The sequence below is a fragment of the Cetorhinus maximus genome, unplaced genomic scaffold (assembly GCF_964194155.1).
Source record: "Cetorhinus maximus unplaced genomic scaffold, sCetMax3.hap1.1 HAP1_SCAFFOLD_462, whole genome shotgun sequence".
NCBI lineage: Eukaryota > Metazoa > Chordata > Chondrichthyes > Lamniformes > Cetorhinidae > Cetorhinus > Cetorhinus maximus.
In genome coordinates this window covers 56,618-68,963 of record NW_027596406.1, presented here as the reverse complement: position 1 = coordinate 68,963, position 12,346 = coordinate 56,618, and the positions used below count along the sequence as shown (strand labels likewise).

The following is a 12,346-nucleotide window of genomic DNA, read 5'->3' as shown; positions in this document are numbered from 1 at the left end:
TTTGTCTCGGAAGCCTTTATTAATCGTGATATCACGGAGAGCCCAGTAACATACAAGCACACTCTGAGGAAGCATCAGAGCACACACATATTTATAGTAGAGGTTGTACATATCAAAGAGCTTGAAGGTGATAAGACTGTCTAACTTTCAATGATCAATTACATTGAGAATCATTGTCACACAATTAGTCTATTCTAAGTTTATGACTATACAGGATATTAGGGGAAGCTCACGTACTAATAAAAAGTGAGACAGAGAATAGATAACCATGCTTGACCTTATCTTTAGTGCTAGGCAGTGTACACTCTAGAGAACAGATGACCATTGCTTGATCCTGTCTCCTTGTGTTGGGGGCAGACATCCCAGCCCCGTCTTAATGACTCCAGGAAGCCTGCCCATGACACTCCCTTTCTCCCCTCCTGCTCAATTAGCTGGCAGCTGCAGGTGTACCTGCTAGAACAAAAGAGGGAACAGTGCTGTAGTATTCCACGATGGTGCTAACGAGAGAGGGAACAGTGCTGTAGTATTCCACGATGGTGCTAACGAGAGAGGGAACAGTGCTGTAGTATTCCACGATGGTGCTAACTGTTTAACCCTTAGTTGACCTGTAGATGTATTTTATTCTTCCACACTAACTCTCTCTTCTGGCGGTGGAAAGCAGGATGTCCCCTGAATCTAGTGGCACCCGTGGCGTCGGCCGCCTGATTAATCACAGCCTTACTCAGTAATTTGTATAGTTTTCGTAGAGGTGCTTGGTTACTGCAATACTCAGGCAGTCGCATACCTGCCAGGTTCACAATTACTTGTACAATTTCATGTTTAAAATTATCATACAAGAGTTCACCGTCCGTATACAGTAGCAGTCCATTCTGTGGCCCAGGGGTCATGTCTGGGCAAGATAGTCTCTTTGGTGTCGTCGCGTCCTGTGATAGCGGGGTGGTGTCGGTCCGGGGATCCGCCGTTGCAGTCAACTCTCCGTGTTTGGCCCTCAAGATCCAATGCCAGGTATCTGTCATTCCCAAGTCCTCCTTGTGAAGGTAAATTGCGAAAAATCTCTCACACACTGTATCTGGACCTGTGCCCCCTTCGCACATGTCCAGGGTCCGTCCGAACCATCGCTGATCTGGAAGCATAGTGGACCCTCATTTTTCCATCGGAGTTCCGTTCCCGAATGCGAGCTCTGCCCTAGGCTCTCACCATCGCTCGTTCCAATGGATAGTTGCGTAAGCCCGGTGCCACACTTGAAGAGCATTGACCTTTCCGTTGTGACATTCACACCTCCTTTCACGCAATATCCGTCGCTGACATTCTTGTAGTATAAGCCCATACCGGCCACTGCTTCACGGTTTACATTCTGTATGCCGGTGGCTGCGATAGCCAGGGCCCTGGTAATGATCATGGACACCCAGCTTTTTTCCATCTTGGCGTGGAGGTTACCCGGTTATTGTTATTTCTGTAATGAAGCACACTGCTGGTGATCACCAGGGTTTAGGTTGGATATAAGAGGCAGCTTTCTCCTTTACGTCCCTCCTTGTGCACAGCCCACGGTGACCCTGCCCGTAGTTGAGGATTCCCCCTTTTGTCTTTCAGATGGCCAGTCCTCCAGATCGGGAATGAATCCTAAACCACTTGGCTAACACAGTACGGACTGCTCGTTGCCCGTTTTCCCCCCGCTGCCTGGTAATTTAGTCTTTCTTACTTACATCATACCTTTTCAGTTGCGACCAGTGTTTCCACCTAGCTTTTCCCTTCATATCGACGCAGGCACGTGAATAATTCCGTACGGTCCAGTCCATTTTGGGGCAAAACCTGGTTGGCTAGGGGTGATTTGAACAAACACCATGTCTCCGACCTCAGCCGGTGGTGACGGGGGTCCCCCTTTTGTCCTCTCTTCTAAATCCCTGATAGCCTGTTGGTCCTTCACTTCCTGTTGTAATTCCTTTAGCTGTCCATCCAATTGCTTAATATCGTTTTTAATTTTATCTCTGATGGGTCCCATATCCTCACTTCCGGTGGCTCTGCCCTCTGGCAAGCGCATTGCCCTCCCGGTCATCCACTCATAAGGGGTTAAACCAGTTGTCCTGTTGGGGGTAGCCCTCAGTCGCATCAATATGCGGGGGAGCACATCCACCCATCCCCTACTAGTTGCTGTGTTTGCCATTGCAATAGCATTTTTTAACGTGCGGTTCATACATTCTTCCATTCCTGAGCTTTGTGGATGGTAAGGTACGTGAAATTTCTGTTTTACTCCGAGCAGCTCACACGTCCTTTTCATAATACTGTCCGTAAAATGCGCTCCTTGATCCGAATCTATCTGTAAAGGGATTCCCCACCTTGGTACTACTTCAAAAGCGAGGATCTTTGTGGCCGTGGTGGCGTTGCAGTCCCTGGTGGGGAAAGCTCTAGTGAACCTCCAGTGCACCTACACCCCCGTAGTTACAATATGCCTCAAACTTCCAATTGCCATATTCATGGGCACTCTCGCCCTTTTCTTGTTTTACTCCAGTCACTGTATTCCAATTAACTGGGGCTTGCCCTAAGACTTGTGCCATTTCTGCTCTAAAGGCTCGGAAATCAGCTTGCTGCTGTGCCTGGTCTGCAGCGATATCATTACACCAGGTTCCGTCCTGATACGCTCGCCGCAGCCGTCCCCAAAACGCCTCAGGTAGTTTTATCCGGACTAACCCGCGAACGTCCCTGTTATGGAGACGGTGGCATTGCCTTATTTCCCTCAATTTTTGCCAAAACGACTCATTCCGTGTCTAGGTTTTAGTTGGGGTAATTTATTTCCAATAGCTTCATAGTGTCGCTAGGTGACAGGGACACATACGTGGTTCTCAGTTGCGCCAGGAACCCCCCGTTATAGCTCTCTGTCCGTGTATTGGCGCCTGGGCCGGCTGCCCATTTTGTGCCGGTACGGCCGCTTGAGCTGGTCTGCCTGGTTGTCCGGACACCGGGGGCACATGCTCTATCTTAATTGGGGCCACGGGTTATGGGGGTGGTGATTCCCAACCTGCTTCCCGTTGTTCCTCATATCCTGCTGCCTGTTGCACCAGCCCGTTCCAATCTATATTATCTGCGTATTGTGCAGCTACTGGTGGCTGTGGTAAAGCTGCCGAAACTGACATGAGATTTTTTGCCGGTACCAGCTCTTCATTTTGGGATTTGTTGGCCAACATTCGATTGACTCGGCCTTTTGGCTAAGATAAAGTGTAGTCGTGAAGCGATGGCTATAACCAGTCGAGCCCCATATGATGGGGTACGTAACACTGTTCGGGTGACGGTGAAGGGCAGCGAAGGAGGAGCACCCATGGATCGGGCCTTCTTCATCAAGCGGATCCTGTTGAAGGCATGTGGATTTGAAGCGGAGGAGATCTACTCCCTGCAAGACTTCCCAAGCGCTGGACATTTCGATGTGACTTTCAAGCGAGTGGCAGCTTGCGTCACGTTCCTGAAGGTGTTCGAGGAGAACAGAGACCAGCCGGAGATGAAGATCCTGACGGTGGAGCCGCTCTTTGCTCCGCCGTTGCAACGGGACCATGTGGTGACAGTGCGTCTCTGTAACCCCTACGACCCTGTCGCCGACGTGTTCACCTTCCTCGCCAGGTACGTCAACAAAGTTGGGAGCTCCAGCGAGGATAGAGACGCCTTCAGGATTTGGACATGCAAACGCCAGGTTAAGGTCACGCTCAAGACCCCGACGGTAAGGGAACCATCTTCCACCCTCCTTCCAGCTTCGCTATCGGGAGAAGCCATGGCTACTTTGTTTACGCTGGGCAACCCAAACTTTGTTGCTCATGCGGCAAGTCTGGTCATGTGGCGGCCAACTGCATCGGCGCCCTCTGCAAGAACTGCAAACAGGAAGGGCACCAGACAAAGGATTGCAAACAGACTAAGAGCTGCAACCTGTGTGGCGAGGCAGGTCACCTCTACAGGACCTGCCCCAAACGCTGCCTCAATTATGCACAGGCAGCCAAAGCCAAAGAGGGGGAAGCAGCAGAAATGCTTCGAGTCACCACTACCAAGGACACTTGCAACACTCCAACCACCATGGCCCCCAGTGAAAACAAGGGGACAAAGGAGGACACAGGGAGAGACAAGGTGGAGGAAAAGATTGAGGCAGCAGACAACCGATCAACAGCACTGCCCCCTGAACCTCCCACTCCTCAGGAGAGCGAATCAATGGAGGAGGAGGAAGCAGCGGAAAATCAGCAGGGGGAGTGGCAGCTGGTGAAGAGAGCCAAAAGGAAGAAGGGACCAAGCCACTTCCCAGACAAGAGGCAAGAGGCGTCTCCCATCCGACACGGATAACAAGGGCAGCTGCTCTTCGGACGAAGAAGTGCCTGGGCGACACCTGCAGAAGAAGCGGCAAAGCTCTAGGGAGTTGGAGGACGAGACACCTGAGCTCCAGAACATTGGAGACAATGAGGAGACCAGCGCACCCCAACTTTGCCCACAACCCGAAGAGGCCAGCGCATCCCAGCCCCAGGAATCTGGGAGCAGTGAGGCGCTCAGCGCACCCCAGCTCCGGGAAGCCGGGAGTAGCAACGCCCCAGAGAGGGAGAGGATTGGAGAAGCTTCTCCAACAGAGGACATTTCAAATCCCATTCTCTGCTCGAACCCCAGATGCCACCTGAGCAGAACATTGCCAATGGGGATGTTCAGGACAGTTTCCTCAGCCCATCCAAAGTGAGGCAATTTGTAAACACTATGGGTATGCAGGAGCAGACCAAAGGCCTGGGACTCTCAGAGGCAACAGGTTTGGTAAGAGACTAAATGCTTTAAAATGGGTGTAAAGATGGTATCCATAAATGTGCATAGCATTAAATCAACTACGCGATGTGTAGCGACCTTGGATTACCTTGCCAAGGTCAAAGCTGACCTGTTGTTTCTGCAGGAGTGTGCGATACCGCACCTCAGCTACTACAGACAATGGTCACAGTGGTGGTCATACGGGCCATCGATCTGATCGGACGGATACGACTCTCGTTCCTCCGGCCTTGGTATTCTGCTGCGGGGAGGCAACTTCACTGTCTCCGAGGTTAAGGAGGTCATGGGTGGGTGCCTCCTCGTAGCAAAAGTAATGTACAAGAATGCTCCACTCCGGTTAATTAACGTGTATGCCCCGGCACAAAAGACCGCCCGGCTGGCGGTTTTTCAGCAGCTCCCACTGCTGTTGGTGACGTCCAGGCCGGTCATTGTGGGCGGTGACTTCAACTGCAACATCGATGCGGCTGGACGATCCGGCAGGGCCGACAGAAGGTTGGACGCTACGTCCAGATCCCCGATGGAAACAGTTAAAGATGCCAAGCTGCACGACGTCTTCAGCAACCCTGCAGACTGAGCACAGCATAGATACACCCGGTCGCGACCAGACGGGTCCATCCGTTTCAGGATAGACTAACTGTTTGTGTCCCGCGCATTCGCAGTCAGATCCACCGATGTCAAGCCGGTGTTCCCTGACCACTGCCTCCTACTGGTTGACTGTCACTTAGAGGAAGACCAGAGGGTGGGCAGGGGGGCATGGAAGCTAAACGTGCAACCGCTGACCCCAGAGAACATTGAGGAGCTCAAGAGGGATTACAAAGGTTGGAGAACCATGAAACCCCTCTTTGAGTCCCTGACACATTGGTGGGAAGCGATCAAGGGAAACATCAAGAGGTTTTTCATCGTCAAAGGCACCCAGAAAGCTAGAAAGGAACAGAGGGAAATGTCCCGACTCCTGAAATACATGCAGAATCTGCTCCGGCTGCAGTCGGTGGGGGTCGATGTCAAGGAGGAACTCTAAGAGGTGAAGAGCCAGCAAGCCTAGCCCTTTGCCTCCAAGAACATCTTCCATTCCGGAGCGCGCTCCGTGGAGCAGGATGAGACGTGCTCACGTTTCTTCTTCGAAAAGGTACAGAGAGAGAGCTCTGTGATCAGCAGCCTGAAGGAAGAAGACGGCTCAGTAAAGTCAGCGCAGTCCGACATTTTGAGGATCAGCAAATCGTTTTATGCCGGATTGTATGACGTGAAGCCCACGGGCAGCACGGCCTCCCAGTCCTTCTTGTCCTCTATCACGGAGGTCTTAGTCGACAGTACACGGGAGAGGCTTGACAAACCGCGAACTCCTGACGAACTGACTTAGGCCCTTGAGTCCTTCGAGAAGAGTAAATCTCCCCAGAAGCGACGGCTTGCCGGTGGAGTTGTATTCGGCTCTGTGGGACTGGAAGGGCCCAGACCTACTAGAAGTGTACGAGAGTATGCTCCTGGCCGGCAGCATGTCAGAATCCATGAGGAAAGGCATCATCACCCTCATCTACAAGCACAAGGAAGAAAGGGAGGAAATTAGAATTTGGCGACCCATTTCACTGTTGAATGTGGACTATAAGATTCTGTCCAAGGTCATCGCCAATCGGGTCGAATCCGCTCTGGAATTGGTGATACACCATGACCAGACCTGCACTGTGCCAGGCAGGAAGATCTCTGACAGCCTGGCGCTGCTCAGGGATACGATTGCCTATGTGCAGGATAGGGGTGTGGACATTTGCCTCATCAGCTTGGATCAGGAGAAGGCCTTTGACAGAATATCGCACACCTACATGGGGGATGTGCTCTCCAAAATGGGGTTTGGGGAGGGAATTCGATATTGGATCCAACTGCTCTACACTAACATCAGTAGCGCAGTCTCAATCAATGGGTGGGAAACAGATAGCTTTCCGATTAAATCTGGAGTCAGGCAGGGCTGACCTCTCTCGCCTGTTCTTTTCGTGTGTTGCATAGAACCCTTGGCCGAGTCCATCAGGAAGGATCCGGGCATAAGAGGAGTGACGATCCCAGGCAGTGGAGGCACTCAGGTAAAAGCCTCCCTGTACATGGACGATGTCGTCGTCTTCTGCTCGGATCCGCTGTCGGTGCGCAGACTGATCCACATTTGCGACCAGTTCGAACTGGCCTCGGGAGCCAAGGTAAATCGTGGGAAGAGCGAGGCCATGTTCTTTGGGAACTGGGCTGACCGATCCTTTGTCCCCTTCACTGTCAGGGCTGACGGCCTGAAGGTGCTGGGGATATGGTTCGGAGGGACCAGGGCATGCGTTAGAAACTGGAAGGAGCGAGTGTCTATGGTGAAAAGGAAACTGGGCATGTGGGAGCGACGCTCCCTCTCCATTGCGGGTAAGAACCTGGTCATCAGGTGTGAGGCACTCTCGCTGTTGCTGTACGTGGCGCAGGTCTGGCCCATTCCACACTCCTGCGTGGTGGCGATCACTCGAGCCATCTTCCGCTTTATCTGGAGGTCGAAAATGGATCGTGTCCGCAGAGACGCGATGTACAAGCCTCTAGATAAAGGGGAAAAAAACGTGCCCAACATCGCCCTCATACTGATGGCCACCTTTGTGTGTGGCTGCATCAAGCGGTGCGTAGACCCTCAGTACGCAAACACCAAGTGTCACTACGTGCTGAGGTTCTACCTGTCCCCGGTGTTGCGAAGGATGGGTCTGGCCACGCTGCCGCGGAACGCTCCAAGTAGTTGGACCGTGCCGTACCACCTGTCCCTGGTGGAAAAATTTATGCAGAAAAACACCTTTGACCACAAGTCCATCAGGCAGTGGTCAGCACGTAACGTCTTAGAGGCCCTGAGGGAAAAGGAGAGGGTGGACCCTGTGGGATGGTTCCCCGAGCAGACTGTCAAAGTCAGGAGTCTCACCCCCTTGGCATGTTGCCCTCGAGGTGGCTGTGGTCGGTATGAGACCGTTGTTCACATCCTTGTAGTTGGTGCCTTTGCAAAGAAGATCTGGAGAGAGATGCAGTGGTTGCTGTCGAGGTTCATCCCGAGCAGTTCTGTGACACAGGACTCTGTGCTCTACGGGCTGTTCCCAGCGACACACACCGAGACAAACATCAACTGCAGCTGGAGGATCATCAACTCGGTGAAAGACGCGCTTTGGTCTGCCCGAAACTTGTTGGTCTTCCAGCGCAAAGAGTTGTCCCCGACCGAGTGTTGCGGACTGGCACATTCCAAGGCCGAGGACTACGTGCTGAGGGACGCACTAAAGCTTGGGGCAGCTGCTGCAAAAGCGCAATGGGGAAGGGCCGCTGTCTAAGACCTTTCTGCCACAGCGCACCGAGAGACTGGGAACTGTTTAGAGCCCCTCGGGCTGTACAGCTCAAAGTGAAAGCCTGTAAATGATTGTAATATTGTTTGTACTGATGCACCTGGTGATACATTTTGTTAAAGTTGAACCGGATTGTACCCTTGTAATGGTGTTTTTGAAATGGTTTGGAATGTGGTTGAAGATATTTTATGAATAAAGTATATTTTTGCAAAAAAAAAAGGTTCTCCCAGGACGATGCTAGCCCATTGCACTTCGGGTGTGCTGACGCCTGCGATGTCCCCAAATGCGGGATACTCGACTGTAAAATTTGTGGTAGTGGGGGACTGCGTTTGCGCTCTCCCCGATTCACAATTCAAAAAATAGATTTCATCATATCTTTCATTTTCTCTTCTATTTCCTGTCAGCAACCTTTTCTGAAAAAAGAAATATATAACCCCCAATGTGTGCTCTTCAAAATCTATACTGGACTGGTTATTTAGCTTTTTCTTTCCTCCTCGCAAATATTATCCAACCCCCATTCTTTTCCTCCCTGTCATTATCAGCCGACAATTATTCCATCTATGCATCATTTTCGCCAGACCGTTTGTTTCGTGGCCGCCAAATTACTCGCGCCATTTTTAACCCCGCGTTTGCCCACTCAAAAATCTCTCTCAAACAACCCCCATCTAACACCCAACCCACCATCACAACAGTCCCCGCACTCCCAGCACCGCCCCACCCCCTATCTATCTGGACGTCTGTATAAATACAAACTCATATCAGCTATTAACTCATATGCATTCACCATTTTAAACATGTAGCAGCGACCCCTCACTATTTCAAACATGAACAAGCACCCTGTCCCCATGTTCATTCTAATTATCCCCCTCCGAAACGAACAGCAGCCTCCCACCCCCTCTGTATAATCTCCCCCTTAATCAGCCCCCTGTGTGACTCCTACCTTCTGAAACTCCTGCCCCCTCTCCTCATGTGTAAAAGTCTTTCCCTGCCCCTTCTGCAGCTCACTTGCCCTGCTGTAGGCCCATCAATTCACCTGTGATTATTCCTTGAAGGCTTAAATAGCGCAAAGCGAAGAAATAAACAGAAAGAAAACTGGAGAAAGGCAGATAGAAATCTAAACCCTCAGTAAAATGACCACCGGGAATCCCGTTTAACCGTCAGAATGATTGCACAGCCCAAAATACACGCATTGTCCCTGAATTATAACAAGATTTTAGGCAGCTTCACTTTAGGACTTTTCATTTCCTCTTGTGGGGCTCCTGTTCCTCACACACTGGAGGCTAACATGTAAGTTTTGGATTGCAAGGCTGGGCTACTTTAACCCCAGGATTTTCTTTTTGAAACTCCAGGCCCGCAGTCCAACAGGAACTGGTTAACCGGAGCCACCGAAAACCAGGGTCCCGGAGAGGAAATTAAATCTCAGGGTAAGAAACGGACACAAACTCACGTGGGCCCATGGGGCACGGCCTTGGAGAAGGTCTCAGGAAACTCCTGAAGAAGAAGAGTCCTTGTCCCAGTCTGGATCTTCAGATTGCAGGTTTCAAAATAAAAATTCTTTGAGGGGTGGGGGAGAAAATTAATTCCATTAAAACAGAGAGCAAAGAACATTTTCAAACAAAATAACGCAAGAGCCAATGATTCACTCTCAGTTACAACTCAGCAACATCCAAATACAAACAAGTCAAAGAGTTATAAAGCAGATTGAGACAGAGGGAACACACACGCACATTAAACCAGAGTGGGGACTAGCTCCGCACTCTGGAGGCGGTTTTCGGATTGGGTTCCTAGCCAGGTATATCCTGAATGAGCAGTTTGCAGACTCCACCCCTGGCATGTTGGGATGTCTCTCAATCTGCTCCCCAGGAGGCCTGTCCATTGATATGTTAATCCCAGGGCAGGACAACTTTCTGATTCTTCCTGTCCTTTGACGTGTTCATCCCAGGAAAACAATGTTTCAGCCATTTTCTGGTTAAGGTTAAAACTTTAACTCATCTTGTCGGGAATGTCACTGCAGTTCGAAATATCAAACACTAAACCCCCAACACAAGACTGTGCAAAGCATGTGGATTGTTACTGAGATTCCGTCTGTGATTTTTAGTGATGTCAGTGTGGATTGTGTAATCTGTGTGTGTGTGAGTGTTGCTGGTCCCATAATGTAACGCAAATGTCTCCTTGCAGCCTCTCAGTACGCCACTCATGGTCTCCTGGTACTTTTTGGATTGTCTGGAGAAGACATTGAAAGAATTAGAGTTAAACAATGCTAACACTAGCTGCACTGCGACGAGTATATGAGAGCTTATTCTTATCCAGGGGTGTATGTCCGCATTCAGCCCCCATTCCCACACTTGCTCCCACCATGTCGGATCTCTCAAGTGCTCTTCCATATCATTGATTAGCCTTTTAAACACCGCCTGTAACACGTAATGCTGATTCCTCACCTTTCGTAAGACACCTTTCAACTTTGTCAGACTTTCGGGAAGGTTGGGAATTGGGGCCTGCTTAGGTTCGTCATAGTGTTCCAGGGCATGGTGGAGTGTGTCGGAGGGGTTGACTGAGACCTGACCCCTTTGTTGGACGTACATCATTCACGCGTGTCTGATAGTAACTGGGAGCCGGGGTTCCCTTGTATCCTGAGCGGGTGTGATGGTTTTCTCTGTGGGTAATTTCTAATATACAACCCTCCGTTCGGTTGTACCCGCATTTGTCCAGCACCCCCCCCCGTTCCAACTGGATGGGAGCTAATTGTGAGGCTACCTTTCCTCCTGCACCCGCTCAGTGATTCCCCGTGTATGCCCTCATTCTTGCATATGGCATGCATATCTATGGGGTAGTACCGGAGGGAGTCATTGTCTCAGATTAACCCAATGTTCTCCACTTGGTACTGAGGGTGTGGGCCCGTGTCTGCTGTGACTGAGGGGATTGCCCATACCTATCACGTTCATTTGGTTTGAGGTGCACTTCTGAATCACCGCATACACCCTGGTCACTCCTTTCAATGTACATGCGTCGATGACGCCTGGGTTCTTGTCCATCCCCCACAACCGGGCACTGTTGATCCAGCCCGGTACCTCCCCACTTTGGATCTGGCCCAGATTGTGTCTTAATTGCCCGATCATCCACCGGCCGTAAGCTGGCTTTTTTGGGTGCTGTCCTCTTGTCGTTCCTCCCTTTCTGTTAATTGGCTGGTGGCTTTAGCATGGGTCTCTATAACGTGTACGCTTTCCAATACAGATGCCACACTCTTGCCCCCTAGGGCCGCTGCCGTTTCACCACCCCTCGCTACTCTTATGAGCAAGCTGCCTCATGATCCCTTTAAGATTCGTGACCTCGGAGTTGATTCCTTGAATGTCGAGAGAGTTTACCAGGGAAGTCCCTGTGTTCACCCTTGTCAGTACATTGTTAACTAACTCTCTCTTCTGGTGGTGCCCTGAATCTAGTGGCTCCCGTGGCGTCGGCCGCCTGATTAATCACAGCCTTACTCAGTAATTTGTACAGTTTTCGTAGGGGCGCTTGGTTTCTGCAATACTCTGGCAGTCGCATACCTGCCAGGTTCACAATTACCTGTACAATTTCATGTTTAACATTATCATACAAGAGTTCACCGTCCGTATACAGTACCAGTCCATTCTGTGGCCCAGGGGTCATGTCTGGGCAAGATAGTCTCTGTGGTGTCGTCGTGTCCTGTGATAGCAGGGTGGTGTCGGTCCGGGGGTCCGCCGTTGCAGTCAACTCTCCGTGTTTGGCCCTCAAGATCCAATGCCAGGTATCTGTCATTCCCAAGTCTTCCTCCCCGGGACAGTGACCCCAGTTGTTGTTCTCCTGGGGTGTGAAGGTAAATTGCGAAAAATCTCTCACACACTGTAGCTTTCTCCTTTACGTCCCTCCTTGTGCACAGCCCACGGTGACCCTCCCCGTAGTTGAGGATTCCCCCTTTTGTCTTTCAGATGGCCGGTCCTCCAGATCGGGAATGAATCCTAAACCACTTGGCTAACACAGTACGGACTGCTCGTTGCCCGTTTTCCCCCCGCTGCCTGGTAATTTAGTCTTTCTTACTTACATCATACCTTTTCAGTTGCGACCAGTGTTTCCACCTAGCTTTTCCCTTCATATCGGCGCAGGCACGTGAATAATTCCGTACGGTCCAGTCCATTTTGGGGCAAAACCTGGTTGGCTAGGGGTGATTTGAACAAACACCATGTCTCCGACCTCAGCCGGTGGTGACGGGGGTCCCCCTTTTGTCCTCTCTTCTAAAT

General features: G+C 50.8%; 1 non-coding gene across 1 annotated transcript; it reads left to right on the top strand.

Moving 5' to 3' along the window:
• The first annotated feature begins 8,274 nt into the window (after positions 1 to 8,274).
• LOC144673775 (U1 spliceosomal RNA) lies at positions 8,275 to 8,437 on the top strand. The gene has a single exon (XR_013574417.1). It is a non-coding gene; the product is annotated as a U1 spliceosomal RNA (small nuclear RNA).
• Positions 8,438 to 12,346: the final 3,909 nt, after the last annotated feature.